The sequence below is a fragment of the Haemaphysalis longicornis genome, unplaced genomic scaffold (genome assembly GCF_048455015.1).
Source record: "Haemaphysalis longicornis isolate Haplotype H1 unplaced genomic scaffold, Haemaphysalis longicornis Haplotype H1 scaffold_2, whole genome shotgun sequence".
NCBI lineage: Eukaryota > Metazoa > Arthropoda > Arachnida > Ixodida > Ixodidae > Haemaphysalis > Haemaphysalis longicornis.
This window is the reverse complement of record NW_027526295.1, coordinates 187403364-187423785: the sequence shown is the minus strand read 5'-3', so window position 1 is coordinate 187423785 and position 20422 is coordinate 187403364. Positions and strand designations below refer to the sequence as shown.

The window sequence follows — 20422 nt, the reverse complement described above, 5'->3', positions numbered from 1 at the left end:
TTGAGACGACGAAGAACGCTTACCGGTTTGCTTGGCCTGCTGCGAAGGCGCTTGCAAAATCTTCTTAGTCGACCGGCCGCGCCGAGTGGCGACGACCCAACCGTTGTGGCTCTCCGACGACGATTCCTCGCCGAGCGGCGTTCCACTCATAGTTATAACCGTGCGGCCGGAACCGCGGTCCAAAAGTCCATCACAATCCACCGCTGGAGTAGTATCCATGTCCGGTAGAGGCTCCGATGACGACATCTCTTCGCGGATGAAGTCCGAAACAGTCGCCGATGCGGCCGAGGCCGCTCCCGTACCACGCCGGCCCGTTAGGCTTAGTGCGGTCGCCACCTCGGTTTTCGGAACTGTGGGCGTAAAATGTCCAAAAGTCTACCGATTTTCAAAATTTTTTCAGCAGGTCGTAGCGGAGATCAAACTGAATTTTTACACACCTTTCCGGTCAAGATGGGGCAAGTAGAACCGCAGATCTTCTTCATCCCGTGTGGAGCCGATGCGAAGCACGTCCGATCGCCTCTTCTGACGAGTTGACCCTGAAATTGCCGCTGATAGAAGCGCTGCCTTTGCTGGTTGTCGACATGCTTGAACATCTCACCCAACTGAAAAAAAAACTGTGCTTGGATTTGCCGGAACGGCACTGGTGTTGCAGCTACGCTGGCCTGAAGAAAGCGTTCACGTCCGCGAGTTGCCTCGAAGATCTCCACGTCGTGGTTCGTTCTCAAGACTTCTCCGAAGCCCTGTGCCTCGCCGTGGAACGAACTTCTTGTTTAAAAGTTTTCCACTTGGAGAATTTCGGCGAGCACGAGTTCAGCGTGGAGAACCAAATTGCCTCTCTGTTGGCCAGCGAGGCTCCGCTTCACTCTTAATCTGGATCCACATAAGATCCACTTAGTAACTGGAACTTTTTTGCAAAAAAGTTCCACTTATATATTTGGAACCGTGTTCCACATACCCTGAAAATGTAAGTGGAACAGTGCACCACATATTTTTGCAGCTAAATTATCTGGATCGGCGTTCCAAATAAAAGTATACGGATCACTGTTCCAAATAAACGGGTAGTGTAAGTTACTGGAACACTGATCCACGTAAAATGATTATGGATTTATCCGGTGCGCCGTTCCAGGTACCTTCAGACCAGCTGTTTATATAAAACGGTGTTCCGATAGACGTTGAGAAGCTGTCTATGGGACTCCACTTTTCCAATATATCTGCTTTCCTGTTGGTATAAACTGAGGTCATTTGCCAGGCTGGCGGATGCATTGGTATCAGAAGGAAACCGCAAGCACCATTCTGACACAGCCTTGACATATGGCCCACAGTGATACCAACAATTGGAAAACAGAAACCGCCGCAGCAGTGTGGTCCCTGACATGTTCCCAACAGTTGCCTATCGGAGCACAGTTCTATATAAAAGCTGGTCTGAGATACCTGGAGCGGCACACAGAGACTTTGGCTTCACCCGCCGCATCCTGTTCTGGGTTTTGGCTGCATGTAAAAGAAACAAGACTCGCATTAAAATACATACCAAACCAACTATTAGCACAGATACAATGCTTTTCAAAACACGAAGCAAATTTTATTCGCTCGTATTATTGCGTACATTTGAGATACGGAGACATATCTGTTTCCACTTGGGCAGAAAATGACCAGCGTACAGGATCAAATACCAAAACGATATCAAGTGGCCAAAACGATCTAAGTGGCATTTTCCTATTTTCGCTAATATTTACCATTCTTTTTTGCTAAAAAAACATGGGTAATAAAGATGGCTTTAAGCGCAACCGCGTCACAAACAGACTTGTACATCTACCCTCGCACTAACTCAAAAAGCATTACACAACAGTGAGCATAAAATATGCTGTTTCATCACATGAAATCAGGTAACGCAAATGCGGAAGTACCCACAGCGCTTGCCATACCATGTTTACGCATCCCGGTTCCAAAATATGCAGTTTGCTATTAAATTGTAGGGAAAAGCCAGAAATACAAGCCATACACGGTTGGATTATCACAAGACCTGCAAGAGTGTAGGAAAACAACACCCGAGCCAATACTAACAGTATAACATTTGCACAGAAAAACTTATCGGAAGCATGTGGCACTATTGCACAACTAAAACACATCATATATCAATATCAAGCTAACTGTAATATCAAGCTAACTGTAGCCAAAACCGACTATATACGCGCCCTGAAAAAGCCTTTCACTGAAGCCGCGTTGCTTCCCCGACAATATGTAGCTATTTAAAATAACTTATCCAAAAAAAAGCTCATAGCACCCAGTGTGAATCTTACAAAATTTTACAAACCAGATAGCTCGGAGCACGTTACGCATTTTAAAATTTAACAAGCAGCCTAACTCTAAAGACGTTATTAATTGCCTCAAGAACAATTGAGACATCCCAAATAACCAAGCCAGGTAGCGTTGAAACATACACGTAATCAATTTTACCAAGCGAACTTGGAAGCATTTTTCCAGCCGGAACATTTATCTCAGGTAAAATTCACAGTTGCGTGCTATACAAACCCTACTATCATGACGACAGTATGCTTGTGACCAAAGCACTTCCTCTAACAAGCAAGAAATGCAACTTAGTCCAAAGTAAACACCTTTTCAAGCCAAATATGTATATTTCGCATTCTTCTAGGGCTTAGGTGTCAGCTAAGATACAGTACAAAAATTGATTAATAAAGCCCCAAACCGTCTGTGTAAATAATTACTATCACGTTTGCATCCATCAACAGCAGCACTGCCATTGAAAAAAATTTCGAGCTGCACTTGAATAATAAAAACGTTACAGTGCAGTGCCATTAACTACATTAACAGAGTAACAGAGTAGCTGCAAAGGCAGCCTGCGCTTTGTGCCAATGAAAAATTGCAAAGGAAAGCACGACTTCACTTTTGCAATTGACATGCCGCTTGCATCTACCAATCATTTGAACCACGACATATCTTTCCGAATAGGCTTCAACGTCTAACAATAATTTAAAACCCCAAGTAGAGTGACCACATCAAGTCTTTCAACAGAGCTTTCAACTTAAATGACACCAGGCCACTGTTAAATGGCCAAGAACTCTCTGCAAAAGTCCCAAGAACTCTCCAAAGTCGCATAAGTTTCAGGAGATAAAGATGAAATATACGGCGAGGAGGATGACCACATCTTGATGTGACAACGCAGGCGGAAAATCCATGACGTGTTTCTTGCAGACAATATTTACGCTGTCATTTTCTTCTCTCAAAATAACTGGACCTCGAGAATAACTGGACCACGTCATGTACCTTTAAGGAAGGAAGAAGAAAATTTTGTTAGACGATGGCTTTAGATGAGTGAGTTGCTTAGGATACCCCTTTTATAGCACAGTAATCGATTGAAATATCAGCGATTTCTTGGTTTCTTTTCTGGGAATGCTGCTAACAATGTACAAAAAATATTAGCGCAGACTGTCAATGGCCGTTCTCTAATTCTGGAAAGCAACCGCACTGGGCGTGGCCGTGGTGCCGTATTATTACAGCAGCAACTGTCAATGTGAAAGCAAAATGTTTGCAAAACTTGAATGCAAAATAATAGTTTTTTTTTTTGTCCACATGTTGCAGCATCCGAAACAGGCTGAATGTGAAGGTATTTCCCAATATTGGAGTTCACGATTTATTTTTAACAGTAAGATTTTGCTACAAAGAAAACTACCACAAATTCAGTCCCGCAAAAATAAAATGCCAGCTTCAATAAACACTACCATAAATTGAGTCCCACAAAAATAAAATGCCAACTTACTTAACTAAAATTAAGATGCAGGCGTTCCTGGCAGGGCCTCCTCGGAGTGCATTTCCAGGAAAGGTTTGCCAACGTGTTCCCAAAAGCTCTTACTGTCGTTTTCACCTACAGGTCAAGTTGTCACTGAAATGGTGTTCCGAAGCCATTACGTATATTGCAACTACCTAAAAAGGGACCATCAAAGTTCCAGAACTGGGAGTGCGTACTTACTTGTAGAATGCAATGATTTCATCCCGTACAACGGCTTTCATGTGTTTCCTTTTTGTGAACACACGCCTTCAAGAACGGTGAACACACGCCTTCAATAACCAGGAAAATGGCAGTATGCATTCCTTGTTCCATTGTTTTAAGTCCCGGTCCGCCCTATTTCCTGGAAAATAAAAACAGTATAAAAATATCGAAGCATAAATTTACGCTTCCTTCTAAGAAGGGAGTACTACAAGAAGTCGTACAATGCCTGATTAGTTGTGCTAAAATTTAGTTTGCAGCACGAGCCCTGGTAACGTTTTCAGGCGAAATATAAAAATATTTCAACATTTTTAGGCTCACCTGTCATTGCTCCATGCGGTGGGGTGAACGTCTGTAAATACGCAACACTCAAGAGGCACTCTTTCGTGGCTTTATGACTTCCACAATGCATTCATAATCTGCCACACTTGTCACGACGACGCCTCAGCGTGCCGAAGATGTCTTCAGCCACAGTGAATGACACAGCCATGATTTCAGAGGTATATGTAAGGAATGGAAATAATTCGCTTTAATTTCTGTTCTTCAGACAAAGGAAAACAATTGTCGCAAACTACCAGTGTAGAGACAAATGTCTTCACAGTCAGCCATCTGGACAGGTTATACAGATCGAATAGAGAACGTAGCAATCTGCTTTCGCAGTATATTTTCTAAGTTCAAGGAAGCACAGAAATGGGTTAATGTTGGGTGCACATAGTGATGCAAGAACTTATCACCTGAGCGTTGTCGGAAATTATTTCGACTCTCGGGTTACCACCGACATTGACGGCATAAAAATGCAAGAGTGGCTTATTTCTAACGCGGTTCGTGAAGTAGCAAGCACTAATTATGGATATTGAATAATTATCCTGAAGTCTCAAGTTACAACTGATATTAACAGCATAGAAACGGCAGCACACTTTCTATTTACCCGCTGCGTGTTGTTTCCACATTTCTTCCCCTCTACAAAAGAAACGTTTGTTACTGCGGTACTCCTAAGACAACTGTCCCTTCCAATTCTCTACACTTCCGGCAATGCTATTTAAAATAGATCATCTCAATTGGTCAAAGGAATTGGAAGAAACATGGAACATAAACATGAAACGTGGAATCATGGAACAGATAAACGTAAGATGACGCCTTGAAAACACATCAACACAACTCGAAATAGCGTCTACCTTGCGCGCAACGGGCAAGCTCGAAGACTCCCGGTCTGGTAAGCTCAGTAAATGCATTCTACTCAACAGACTAACACAACGCCGCAATTACCACCCAAGTTTTAACAATATCAATAAATCTAAGGACGGACGCTCCGACAAACTTGCTTTGAAGTTGTACACGTGTGCACGCGCGACTATCGCGAGCGACTAACCCGAGAAGATTCTCTACCGCAGAGATACACAGCAACCGTCAATATACAACTAAGCAAAGCCACACAGTAAGGGTACATCTAATCATGAAACGCGCAAACCAGCAACTTCCTTATAGCAATGGCTAGCGTACGCAGTCAGAAATGTCCAGCCGACACTGACCCACGAACACAGAAGTTTTGGTAAATTACGGCTGCAAACGTTTCTCCAACACAAAATGTTACACGCCGCGACCACAAGCATGGACGACACACGAATAACGGGCAGAGAAGCGGTATGTTTATCGGACGCAGTTAACAAGGATGTCACAGAACAAAAACCGTTACCAGACATAAATAAGCAGCACTGACCTTTTTTGCGCCTCCTGGCAAAACTCCACTTCGTCGAACAGGAAATACAGCCCGGGGATATGAAAAAATTCCCAGTTGCACGCCGCAATCAACCCATTCAAATTGCTAACGGGACGGCGGTAACGGTTCTCGCCAGCGTGACCGAGAATTTCTTTAGTAAATATCAGGCGCGCCGCGCATCGCGCGAGCAATTGAGAAACCCGCTTGGGAATGCCACTGGTGGCGCTGCATGCGGAAGACCGTAAAATTAGCAGAGGGAATCCTGGAAGATGGGAGCGCTGCTGTCGTTTAAAGTGTTGACGCAGTCCCGATTTTCATCCGTCGTCGTCGTACCCGTTGCAGCCCCACTGTACCGTGAATCAACGCAAAAACAGCTCTGCCGTGCTGCTGCTGACGCATGCGCATGGAATGCGCTACTGGAGTGGCGGTCTTTTCCTCATGGCTTCGGCAAACTTTCGTTCTCGCGGAGGCTTTGGCGATGCGCCCCCATAAGAGCTCATACAAACTCGGCACACGTGATGGCTTTTAATTGATTCGGAAAACGGGCATATGCGTCTAAGCGGACGTTTACGCCACTGAGGCCGAAACAAAGCTCAGATAATAGCCGCGTTAGCGCGTAAATACTGGCTAAAGTTGTTTCTCGCGGAGGGCCGTGAGTGCGTGCGATATCCGAGCTTAACTTTGGATGACAATTTATGCGTTACTGTTTACAATGAACGCAAAAGGGCGTGGCTTCATTTACTGCTTTTCTTGACAACAAGCCTTTCCGTAGTCAATAAAATATACTGCGACGCTCTTAGATACCCACGTTATATAAAGCTACTTACAGCTAATTAACGAGTAATAATACATCGGCCCGTTTCCCAGCCCTTTTCCCTCCTGAACACCAATACTACAGGAAAAAAGCAACTGGGGAAGCAGCTGGAGAAGGCGGATCATTCAATGAACTTCAATTACTATGACAAGACACAACAACAGCAAGTTAACTCTGCGCATTTTTGCCGTTACTGCACAGCATAATTAGGAATTAAAATGTCATTTCAGCATTAATACATACAAAACAATGCAGGTATGACGTGGTATATTTAGTTGTCCAAGTTTAGTTCCGTTCACCCAATCAACCGCGCCCTGCAAAGGGGCTTTTGTTTTTGCTTGTGGAAATTAAAAGGGACTCACCTGTTAGCATCCTATCGGACGTCATGACCAACGGACTTAAAAACCATCGTGCACCAATATGAATAGTTTTGCAAATACATACCGATATTCACAACGGCCTAGTTTGCTTATTTTAGATATATGTCGGTTCTCTACTGAAACAAAGAAATAAAACTCTCGCATGGTAGACCGCTAGCGCCTTCCAGTGAAGACTGGATAAACCAAAATGCGTTTCTTGTTTTTTTTTATCTCTGCAAAGAAATGATATACAGCAGACTCCCGTTAAGACGAACCCGATGTGACCGTAAAAATGTATTCGTATTATCCGAAATTCGTCTTAAGCGGAGGTGTATTGCATTGTGGATGTTACAAGAGAAAAATGTTGGGGTTCTTAATCAGTGTTCGTTTTAACCAAGTTCGTCTTAACGAGGGTCTACTGTATTTCTAGAAGAAGCAAACCGGGTCGTTAGTGTCATTTCTGTGAATTTGTAAAACTTCTTGTATCGGTACATGGTGCTTTTGAATTAGTAAGTCTCATGAATTTGCGTCATGAATTAGTGAGTCCCATATGAATTGGATCAGGTTAGTCACCCTTAATAGCATGCACGAGACGAAAAATGCTAACGAACATCCAAGCATATATAACTGCATGCGTGACATGCTGACCTCTTCAGCTTTCATTAAAGGCGTTCTCTCTCTCTCTCTCTCTCTCTCTCTCTCTCTCTCTGCTGCGTGCAGTGTGAAATGCGGCACAGTCGGTCAACACTATGTATATACTGCATCAGGGCATAAATAACGTGGACTAAGTACCTATTTTACAGCAGATTATAGCCATTTATACGTTCCTGTAAAGCACTTAAAAATTGTGCACGTACTACAACACAGCGAGCTGATGGCTGAGTATTGAGCAAAAAACGATGTTTCTGCGACGCTATGTGAACCAAATGCAGAACATGCAAATAGTCTCAACAACTATATATATTTCTTTATGAGGTATCCACAAAAGCCCAATAAATTCTTCAGCACTACCGCGGCTCTGTCCCAAACGCAGAAGGAGAACCTGAGGACATCTGGTCCTTCTCAAATTCAAGTCATTGGTGATTTCAGACGATATTCCCTAAAGCGGTTTGAGCGCCGCAGACAACCTGAGAGGGGTTCGTGGAATTTCTATTTTCGCTAAGATACCCTTTTCTCGCACCTTTCATGCTTTGTACGGTGTTGTTATAGCAGTGGACATATTTTTTTCTGTCAAATAACGTCACTAAAAATACGTCTTAGCCGTCTTATATAAGTAAACTACTCTAAGACAGTGCCATAGATATCGACGAAGTTTATTAAATTTTATGTGGTGCGTGCGTGTGTGCGTGTGTGACTGCATGCATGTGTGTGTGTATGTGTGGGTGCGCGGGTGTGTGTTCGTGTCTGTATCTATGTCTGTGTGCGTGCAAGTGCTTGTGCGTGTGCTTGTGCGCCAAAGCGCGTCAAATATATATGTGGTTCATTGTTCCAGTTAATGCACGATTCAGTGCATACTTCACTGCAGCGCACAAGTTATGTGGAACAAGACACGAGCAAAAAATATACAAAAGCACTGTCCAAAATTTTTACTGGGACATAAGTGGAACAGTAACTGGAACGCCCGATAGCGCATCCCCTCATTTATTCGGTTCCACATAATAACCACAAACCTAAAGAAAACAAATGCACAGTTCCAGATAAGATCCACTTATATCTCTCGTTCCAGTTATTCTTCGTTTAGATCCAGATAAAAATATGTGGATCGCCCCGTTTAACTGGAACTTACATGGAACCAGATTAAGAGTGTTGAGACGCTTCGTGCATCCAACTTCGAATTCAAGGTTGCTGGTGCGATTCAGATATCGGAAGCCCTGGCGCGCAACGTTGTGCTGCATTGCTTTGACATTAGCGGCTCTAAAGTTTACACGGAAGGTTTCATTGAACTGTTTGGAGCACTCGACCACAACGTTTCGTTGGAGAAGCTGAAGATAGGAAAATTGCCGTATGTGCCAGATATGTAAGCTCATCACTATTCCTCTTATGGCCCTCTCACGAGATGCGCTGAGTTACTGAAGCGCAGTCCCTCGTACTGCTTATGTGATAGTTCTTAGTGAAACAAGTTTTCTAAGTGTAAAAAGTGTTTATATCTTAAAAAGTTCATATCTTCTGCTTTGCGAAGCAAGGCAACACCTGCGGTATGAAGCGCCCACTTAAATTGACGGAAACACCATACACACAGCCATATTTGCCTCCGGTAGCAAACAAAAATTCCAAAGTTTGAAGAGCAACATTCTAACCTGACATTTCCAAAATTGACCGAAACATCATACAAACAGCCATCTTTGCCTCCGGTAGCAAACAAAAATTCCAAAGTTCGAAGAGCAACATTCTAACCTGACATTTCCAATGTGCACAGGTCGCCCTACCTCCACCTCCCTTCCAGAAAAAAAAAAGTACGCAATCCCGGCGATGTTTATAAAATCGACAGCTTCCTCAGTTGGACCGATTGCTTCTTGTCTAAAAGCTAATGCATTCCCACCTAGATCGGTTGGTCGACCGATCGGTTGGTCGACGGAAAGATCACTGGACACACGGTGCGTGTGTGAAACCAGGCTTCTATTGTGTCAAAACGGTTACTTGAAAATAGCGAAAAAGTAACGGTTTTAGATAAGACAATACAGGCATTGCTCACGAAGGAGTACAGTTCGCTCTTTACGATTTTGGTCTTTGGAGGCTTAATGATAGATGGGACGCACTTTCAGCGAAGGTTTGAGACACTTTTAGCGAAGGTTTTGACGCAGTTTTGTTGTTACAGAACTCTCACTCTTCTCTCCACTTTCTTTAGGAACGGATGGCGAATTTTTTGTAAGCAGCATTCACGATCGTCCGGAACTGTTCTGGAGTTATGTTTTCACGTCTTGAAAATTATGTGATAAAGAGAGGGAGTGATCGAAGGAGTGTGCGTGTTTTTATAGTTCGGATGCGTAAGTAATCGCCTATGAATCAACCTAGCACTCGCAAGATGGCAACGGTTTCCTTGTTAGCGCCACCTGGCCCAAGCAACCATTAAACACTTCTTAAGGGCGATGGGGTGGCGTGGCCAGGATGGCGTGGGCAGAAGTTGATTCTAAGCGCACCAATTTATGAAATTGTCACCATGCCTGTGGCCTTTTTGAATCTGAGATGCCCGCAAAAATCCCCAGCCTTTGAAAAACTGTCCTGTGGTGCCATTTTGCTGGGGCATATTGAAATCGCCGCCTGTAAGGGTCGCAGGTGAAATTCCTGGGCTGAGCATCCGGCCCAGCCAGGCATGAAGCACATGTACGTCAATGCCTTCGTCTTAGTTTACCTTCATCTTAGCTTAGATTTTTTGATTGATTGATTGATTGACTGATTGATTGTATACGGTTTAACGCACCGACGCAGCGCAGGCGATGAGGTGCACCGTAGTGGAGGGCTCCGGATTAATTTTGACCACTTGGGCATCTTTATCGTCCGCCGAAATCTCGTGCACACGGGCGTTTTTGCTTTTCGCCTCCATCAGAAAAGCGGCCGCCGCGGCCGGCAATCGAACCCGCAACCTTGTGCTCAGCAGCACAACGCCTTAGCCACTGAGCCAGCTTTGATTTTTGTTGCCGAAGCATTGAAGTAGGGGTAACACGTGAAACACAGGAAAGAGGAAATGGCTAGAAAGTGTCGTAATAACGTGGTGATGACTAGAGCGCCACATATTAATTAGTACTTAATGTACGCAAAACATTCGTGTTGTGAACGACATATTGCCAGTATGGGCATATCTTAGGAAGGCCGTTCGTATGTATCGTGGACTTTATTACCTCGTTGAAATTCCTTATTGAACAACGTTATTGCAGTTGTGGTGTTGAACTCGCCGTGTTACTCTATCTTTTGCAGGGATGCATTTATGTGCAGCCTGATTACCCATTACGGCCGCCTCGAAATCTCCTTTTGGACTCAAGATGTGATCGATGTGCTCGGAGACACTCTGTCCTCGGCGGCAGCATGCCCAGAACAGCTTGTAATCGACGCACGCTATCGACTCACGGCCGACTCTCTCGGTCTCCTCGGAAAAGGCCTTCGCAGCACACGCTCCGTCAGGACTCTGACACTCGTGGTCAGCCATGGCATCGGACCTTCGATCGGAGATCTGCTCTGTCCGATCCCGGCCCGAGCGCTGTCCATCACGACGCTCAAGCTGCAGCTTAAAAAAGTTGAAATGTCCTGCGGTCCCTCCGGCGTCGACGGTGCCGAGGCAGTCCACTTCTGTTCCCCCGAGGGCAACTGTGGTTGCGATGACTGGCCCACGTACACTCTGGGAAAGATCGGAACGATTGCAGAGAAGAAGATAGGAAGTGAGCACGAGTGCTGCTGCCGGGGTATCTACTCGCTGGCACTGTGCCTCGTGCACAACTGTACAGTAACGTCGTTCGAGATCGAAGGAGTTCGAGTGGACTTTCCGGGCTTCGTGGTGTCCCGCAGCATAACTCGCCACCTAACCATGCTGAACGACGCGGTGCGATTCGTCACGGGCGCCAGTCTGGGGAAACGCTGCGCACGGTCCTTCGAGATGCTTGCCTCGGCTCCTTCTCTGGAAGAACAGGTGCGCAGAGTCACTGGGAAGAGCAGAAGGGAGTGCGCCACGGCCATTCTCTTGGCGACCTCTGTGCTCCGCGAGATGTACTTCGCCATAACCGGGGTGGTTTACAAGTCGTTGAAGTGCCACCAGTCTAGAGGGACGCTGCTCGACGCCTTGGACTGCGCCTGCATGCAACAAATTGCACGTTACCTCCGGGTTCGGGACGTCATTGACGAATGATGCACCTTGTGAAAGACTCAGGGACAGTTCCTAGGGTGTATCTGCCCACGAAGTTTTATTCCAATTGTGCGAGTCTGAAACGAGCTGCTGGGTCGTAGCTGACACGTTTCCGTCTGTAGCCGTAACTTAGCACTTTATAGCTACGGCATGGGTCGAGATTTCAGTGTTATTTTTGTAGTCGACCCCATTAAGCCAGTTTATTCTTTGCAGCGATAATTATACATACATACATACATACATACATGTATGCACACATACATACATACATACATACATACATACATACATACATACATACATACATACATACATACATACATACATACATACATACATACATACATACATACATACATACATACATACATACATACATACATACATGCATGCATACATGCATGCATGCATGCATACATACATACATACATACATACATACATACATACATACATACATACATACATACATACATACATACATACATACATACATACATACATACATACAACCGATACGGCAATAAAAAACCGACGGCGAGTAGACCATCCCGTTTCGCGTGATGAATACAATACCGCGTAAATAAAAAGAAATCACCTATATTGGATATCAGAAACGTTCAGTGCAAAAAAAAAGTGGGGCAGTGTTGGGCCAGTGGCGCGAAGAGTGCGCAAACAGCGAATCTGGCGGCCCCACGTTGCTTATTCTTGATAAGTTTATGCGTGGTTATGCTTGGAGACTCGGCCAAGTTTCCTGCGTGGTGCCATCTCTAGCCTCGAAGAGAGCAATGAACACTTGGTCATTAATACTGACTCGTGTTAGTGGGAGCAGGCGGCGAAGGTATAGCGCCAAGTGAATGACTCGCGTGGATGGCAGCTGTCCCTCTTTTCTCGTGCTCGGGCGTGTAACACGTTTCTTGTGACCCGTCGTCGTTATATCCTACAGCTGTTACATTGCTCTCGACTGAGGATACAAGCTTTTCACCGGATTTTTGCAGCTTTCATGTGGTGTTCGCGTAGTGAGCCAATGCGTCGCGATAACCTTTCTCTTCCGGTTGTGCGAGGGAGTCTTGGGCTTGTTCATCTTTTTGCTTGGCAGTTTGTTTGTCGTTTATTCTACTTTCGAGATGTTCAACATCCGTGTTTGAAAGCTGTGCTGCAAACACGTCTTGCACATTTTCTCCCTGATATTTTTATGTCTTTGGGGTTTGTGGGAGCAGTTTGAAGTCCACTGGGTTTCCTCAAAGAAGTGATTAACCCGTTTTTGTTCTTACAGGCTCGGCTTAGCCATGAGTACATATTTAACGCTTCGCGCGAGTCTATTTCTGATGCCCTGGCTTCTGGGCTTTTTCCCATGCCTTAAGATCGTGTTCCGTACCTCCACTGTCCGAACCGGGATGTTCTCAATAATGTGTGTAAACTGTTTGTTCCTACAAGTGTTAAAACATTTTTCTTTAAATTACACACTGGTACTCTCCCTGTTAAAACTTGGATGAAAGACCGGGGTGTGTTTATAGATTGGTAGAAAGAAAGTTAATTGAAAGTTTATTTCCAGTGCACATTTACCGCCAACCATATCTGATGATTTTAGATAACAGTGTGTTGAAGCGTGGCAAGAAAATGTGCATCCAGGCGGCCGCAAAAACTTTCTTTTTTAAGTCGCACATATCCACGTTGCCTGTTAAAACATGGCTCAAAAGTAAAGGTGTATATGTGCCTTGGTCTGTTAACTGTCGCTTGTGTAACCACCCTGAGTCAATTGATCACTGCTTTCCTTTGTGTTTTTTTTAGATGGACAGAGACATCACCCCATGCAGTATACGAGAGAGAGAGAGAGAGAGAGAGAGAGAGAGAGAGAGAGAGAGAGAGAGAGAGAGAGAGAGAGAGAGAGAGAGAATACATTTATTGAGCGTCTAAATTGGGAGTGGTTCCTTATTCACTGGAGCCCATATGATGTCATGGCCGCCTGCGCCCGGTCGACCAGCGCTAGCTGGGTCGCGAGTGAGGAGCTGGACATCAAAATCTCCCATTGCTCTCTAAAAGAGGGGGTGGGGGGATGGAGGAGGGGTGGATTTTCTGAGCTGAAGTCGCGCTGCCCAATTATGTGGCGGAGTGATCCTGGTTTTTTACAAAATTTGCATTCGGCCGAGTATTTCTCCGGGAACATGAGGTGTAGCCTTGTTGGGTGGGGGAAGGATCCAGATTGAATGAGGCGAAAGACTGTCTGCTGCTCCTTAGAGAGGCTAGGATGAGGTTGAGGGAGTGTCTGTCTTTCTAGCCGGTAGTGCTGCGTGACTTCTCTGAAAGTGATAAGCGGGCAGTACTCCACGCCTTCCTCCGCAGCCTGGGGATACGATACGCGCCAGTTATGAAGAACTGTTCCGTGCCATACGATCTTTTAGATGCGACGCATTTCTTTCACTCGCCTTGTCCCTCTGGCGTCGTCCGGCGTAGTCCGCATCCCTCCCCCATTCTCCTCGCCTCGCCAGCTGTGCGCTAGCGCCGCTCTCACCGCAGCGCCATCTGCGTGTTAGCGCTCGCCGGCGCTCGCTCCGTCGCCGTGCCAGCTGTGCGTGGGTGCGGGTTAGCGCGCAGCTCGCGCGCAGCTTGCGCTCGGTTAACACATGCGCATGCGCTGCTATGCGCTGCTCTCTCTCATTCCGCTGCATATAAACGCGGTAACTGCGCCGCTCCGCTCAGTCGTTCCACCGCCGCTCCGCCGATGACATCCTCCGATGACAACCGATGATTTGAATGGAGACTAACAGGCCTGCTATCGCGATGGTCGGCGCAACCGTAACAAGCACCGGCCACTCCGATAAAAATTTACACCATCTTCCCGCGAGGGGAACCATGGGGTAGATGCGACGCATCGGGGGTGAACATGCTGCGTAAAATATGGACACACAACAACAATGGACACACTAACATAACGGAAACGCAACGAAAACCCCCGATGCGTCGCATCTACCCCATGGTTCCCCTCGCGGGAAGATAGTGTGAATTTTTGGTGCTGATCGGATTGTTTAGCCTATGAAAGTGTCGCATGATTGAGTGAAATGCGAAGGAACCTCGTGGAACTAAGTCCATTTTTCGCGAACAATGTGCGTTTGTGTACAGTGTCTATGCGGTGCAATGGCAGCCGCCGGACTAGTTGCATCTGCTTGAGGCGTGTGTGGGCCTTCCGGGCTTTTAAAATATGTGTCAGTGAACGTACTGTTATTGTAGTTCGGGTGCGACTTTAAAGCTCTTCAGGCTAGTATTTCATGCAATACGTTTTGCAACATTTGTATGGGGTTCTCAATAGGAACCTATGCGCAGAGACAACTTGTTGTCTCTGCGCATAGGTTCCCATTGAGACAACCGAGACAATCAACTTGTGTCACGTTTTTTCTTCTACAAATTGGTTGATCACCCACGTTTACTAACTGCACTTCAGAAGTCCATAAGTTTCTGTTTGCCTTTTTTGCTTATATGTACGGGCGAAGTTAATACGAAGCCTCCTTGGGGATTTCTTGAGGAGGTCGTGCAGTCTTTTAATTTTCTTTCCGCGCGGTTTTCCTTGGAATACCTGTTCAGCATGTCAGGGAAAACTATGACGAGCACTCTTATTGAAAGTATTTCCGCGTTGCTTTTTCGTCGCCAGTCTTACTTAGGCCAGCCGAAAAGCAATTTTTTAAAACGAGAAATGAGTATGTGTATTCCGCCAAATGAAAAAAACGTTTTTTTTTCAAGCTTCATTCTCCCACACTCCCAGTTAAGGAATGGCTACACGAAAAGGGAATGTCTATTACTTGGTCGGACAATTGCCGCCTATGTAATCAACCAGAGGCAATTGATGATCGTTTCGTGTCGTGCCGGGACGCTGTGTTCTTCTGGGGCGTTTTGCAGCGGACACTAAAAAAGGACATTGACATCACCCCGTACACCATTCGCTTCCTGCCATTTGAAGATGTTAATCAGGTGCCATATGACGTTTTTGTTCTCCTAGGATTGTTTAGCTTATGGAAGTGCCGCATGAATGATCGGCATGCGGAACCCCCTAGGCCGACCAAGTGCATTTTTCGGGAACTGGCGGCGTTGGTGCGGAGTGTTTATGCTGCGCAGAGTGAAGGAGTGGCTGCCTCTTTTGGATGCGTGCGTTTGCTTGCCTGAGTTTTGAAATGGTGCTGATGTTTGTTCGACTGATCGATGTCCTTGCCCTTTGCTGTCTGTTAGTGTTCCTATTGTGTGTTAAGTTTTCTAAAGTTTTCTAAAATTTCCATGCTATAAAGAAAAAAAAAAGGAAAAAGAAATGGTCGTAGGCAAGTGGGTAATACGACTGACTCAAGCTCCGATGGTCTACAAGGCACAGGTTCGAGTCCTACCTGCACCAGTAATTTCTTTTTTTTTTGAACTATTATACCGAGTTTTGTGAAACGCCAGAATAAACGAATCGCTAAACATATTAACTGTTAAATGGACTATGCAACCCTTCCGATAAACGCTTTTACTCTTTCCTTCGCGTCTGGTAACACTGCGAAGGCTACAGTTATCGCCAGCCGGGAGCGGCACTGCATGATTTGCTCCTCGCAGCAGAAACGCCTTCCGTTTGATTTGATTGATTGATTGTGGGGTTTAACGCACCGACGCAGCGCAGGCGATGAGGCGCGCCGTAGTGGAGGGCTCCGGATTAATTTCGACCACCTGGGGATCGTTAACGTGCGCCGAAATCTCGTACACACGGGCGTTTTTGCTTTTCGCCTCCATCAGAAAAGCGGCCGCCGCGGCCGGGAATCGAACCCGCGACCTCGTGCGCCTTCCGTTTGGGCTTTGCTTTTGTCGCTTCCTTTTTAAAGTAACTATCGAATGTGCTCATTGCTGCGAATTCAGGAAAGTCCGCCAGCAGCCACTGCACCACTGTAATGGCGTATTTACAGCTCTAGAAGAGCGCTATGACCGGAAAAGAGAAAACTTATTTGAGCAAGTTTCTGAGTTATCTGATGGGCATAGAGGACTAATTTTTGGCTGAAGTACTCGGCGACCCACTAATCTAAGTACTAGATGTGTTAGTCGTCGACGTTCAGCAAGCGTTTGAGATTTCGAAAAAAAGTTGAATGAAGTGTTGCAGGGTCCCTTTAATATACGCACGACATATCCCGGAAGCCACTGGCCACATCTTGTCGCAGCTTCATGGATCCGAAACCAGATTGTCAACCACAAAAGGAGCGTAAGTCTGCGACACAAATTAGAAAATGCTTTTGCTGCCCTGGCGCACATTCACGCATCCCAAATGGAATCAAGGACAACTGCGGCGGGGCACATGCGGGCACTTAATACACAAAAATCTCAGTGATTGCCACCAGGTACCACTCCAAAGGAGCATGACTGGAATATATGCTCTCTTATACTCAGTCGCATTGTTCACAACAGGAATATCCGAGAAATGAACAGCGTCCCGCCATGCAAGAATCCCCTGAAATGACAATGCCCATCTGGCAGAGCGTGCATTGTTCACAATCATGCCGACAGGCAGCCGTACCAAACCTCCGCCATCCCCACTGTGATTGTGACCCCGACCAAAGCGGATTGACTTTCATTGAACAGCACCACAAAAATATTCTGGGCTCCCCAGATAACCACACTCACATTACCATATCTCACTTCACTCCCAAGAAGTGATCCTAAGACAACTAGTGATTTTTACTGACCTTTCCCTTGCAAAACTACAATATTTCTCATCCGTATGTGTCACCTGTGACATTTATTTCGGGTACCCCTGAACGTTATCTTTGGTCCCTCGATTTAGAAACGGAAGACAGATTCTCCTTGACACCTTCCGACTAGCTTATGACCGAATTCCTGAAACAATCTCCTGCTTCTCATGCCCATTCAAATAAGCGAAACTGTTTGGGACACCCTCCTGCTTGATGCATTCTAAGGCGCTACATTATACCCTCAAGGGAAAGAATGTAACGGCTTAGCAAAAGACCCCCGGGTTTTCATTATTAAAATAAACATTAAAACGTAAGCTTGCACTGCTATTTGTGGGACGTGTTAGTGCACGTGCAAACGTTGGGTACGACGTGGCACGTTTTTTCACGAGGGGTTGTCCGAGATGCTGTGAATGTCTAAAACCTTCCAAAAGTTCGGGCCATCAGACCATCACATGAGGAATCTGTTGACTCAGGGAGAGCGTGCACACATGCAAGTTGGTTCAGCTTGACCAGCAAACATCCCTAGCGAACACAATCAATCTCGGTGCAGTTACCACACCCTTTTGTCGAGAAAATGTTGCAACAGTTATCAATGGCGGAGCGATGATGATGTTCCTCATCATTACAAATAGGCAGGCTGCAGCCACCAATCTTTTTCGTCATTTATTACTGCGGGGCTAACAATCATAGTTTGTCCAATCTTTTTCGTCAGTTATTACTGCGGGGCTAACAATCATAGTTTGTTTATTTTATTTAGAGGGTACTGCCAGCTTCATTTAAGAAGCCCTAGGCAGGAGCGGACAAACATAATCGATACAAAAACAGGGAAACAGCAGCAGTATTAGACGACTGCGGGAAATAACGCGCATAGAACAAACAAAGGAACACATTTTGTTCGCGTAGCAAAATAAAACAGCAATAAAGAACGCAAGAACGGGGACCTTCAAAGGCGACAACTTTGTCGCTCGGTATAACATCAAATGAACACGCAGATCACACAGGGAAGCAAACAAGTGAAAAATGCAAATCCAAATCATTTAGGATGAACCACTGAACAATAAAAGCATTTAAGCAGGCGCAGCCAAACACTACAAAGATACAGGGGTAATGTCGGACTACGTGTGGTTGTTGATTGCGGACATAAATTATTTTACTATATTGCGCTCTACAATTTCCGCAGGCAGTCTATTCTATTCGCGTATGGTGCGTGGGTAGAACGAATGTTTAAAAGACTCCGCATCTTCTCACTTTGTATATTTAAATAAGAGTTGGCAGACAAAAAAACCTCGGAAAGCAAAGGGGAGGATGTGGTAGGTCATTGAAACAGATAAAGAATTTGGAAAGAAAGAAAGAAAGTGGAGAAAAAATGCCCGCCAAGTGGGATCTGAACCCACGACCTCCAGAATACCGGTCTGGTGCGATAACCACTACGCTACCGGCGGGGCGATTTTCCCCTCCACTTTATGGGGTATTTATGTTTAGGTACTTTTGTTTCCTGTGCTTGGGGGTGGTAGCCAGCGCCACTCGGACTACTCGGGGTGAAGGGGAACTTCTTTTTAACCCCCGGGCCGTGACTCGAGTGTCTACGACATGTCAAGAGTGGTCGACCAGCGTTGAACCCTCTTAAGCTTCCTATGGCACCAAGACTGCCAGAACAGAGGCCCTCTCATATATATATATATATATATATATATATATATATATATATATATATATATATATATAGAACAGAGACGTACGGCGGGACGAGGGATTCCGTAAGGACACATATCAAAGTTGCAGTCCTTATTGCCAGTGCTGTTTGGCGTTTTAACAGTGTTTTATAGTGCCGAATGAAGAATGATTGCCTTTTTTTTATGCAGGAATAAATAATTGAAAATTCAAGTCGAGAAAAAATGCGCCGTTTTTCTCGACTTGAATTTTCAATTATTTATTCCTGCATAAAAAAAAAGGCAATCATTCTTCATTCGGCACTATAAAACACTGTTAAAACGCCAAACAGCACTGGCAATAAGGACTGCAACTTTGATATATATATATATATATATATATATATATATATATATATATATATATATATATATATATATAACAGAAAGTAAGGGTTGGCAGTCAAGAAAACCTCGGAAAGCAAAAGGGAGGTTGTGGTGGGTCATAGAAACAGATGAAGAATTGTTTGAGTCAGAAAGAAAGTGGTGAAAAAATGCCCGCCGGGTGGGATCCGAACCCACGACCTCCAGAATACCGGTCTGGTGTATATATATGTTTATGTATATATATATATATATATATATATATATATATATATATATATATATATATATATATATATATATATATATATATATATTATAAGGGGGATTATAGCTGTTGACCAGCAAGACGCTTGGAAAGAGGCAGAGACCAGATACGGGCAAGGCAGCGCAGACCGATGTCTCGGTGCGTTCTCTTAGAGCGAGCCACTCGCGATGCTGACCGTTCTTCTTCTCTCGCCCAGCACCTCGCGCCTGCCATCATCATGCGGCACATAGCAGTCCTTCCTCCGCCACATACCCCGTCGGTTGCACCCCTGAGATTGGCGCACACTAAACGGAAGGTATGTCGTCGTGTCGGGGGGACTACTATCTCCAGTACAATATATATATATATATATATATATATATATATATATATATATATATATATATATATATATATATATATATATATATATATATATATATATATATATATATATATATATATATATATATATATATATATATATATATATATATATATGTGTGTGTGTGTGTGTGTGTGTGTGTGCATCTTGGCACTTTGTAGATGGTTATTATTAATTATTATTCATTTATTATAGATTATTTTAAATCTTTTTATTAAAATGTTTATTATTAATTAACGATCGTTTTATCTCTATCTCTACACTGCCTAGCACCTCATTTCATTTTCTCGTAGCTTATAGGGAAGCATCGCTTTTAACCCGCGGCTAAAGCGTGACGA

At 44.8% G+C, this 20422-nt stretch overlaps 1 long non-coding RNA gene across 2 annotated transcripts; it reads right to left on the bottom strand.

The window, feature by feature from the left end:
• Positions 1-1587: 1587 nt before the first annotated feature.
• On the bottom strand, positions 1588-5829 carry LOC144169646 (uncharacterized). Of its 2 annotated transcripts, none has more exons than XR_013322487.1 (3): positions 5721-5829; positions 3986-4145; positions 1588-3898 (listed from the first exon to the last, which is right to left on the bottom strand). It is a non-coding gene; the product is annotated as an uncharacterized LOC144169646 (long non-coding RNA). The 2 variants fall into 2 exon arrangements; XR_013322488.1 differs by lacking the exon at positions 5721-5829 and adding an exon at positions 4325-4947.
• Between the last annotated feature and the right edge of the window lie 14593 nt (positions 5830-20422).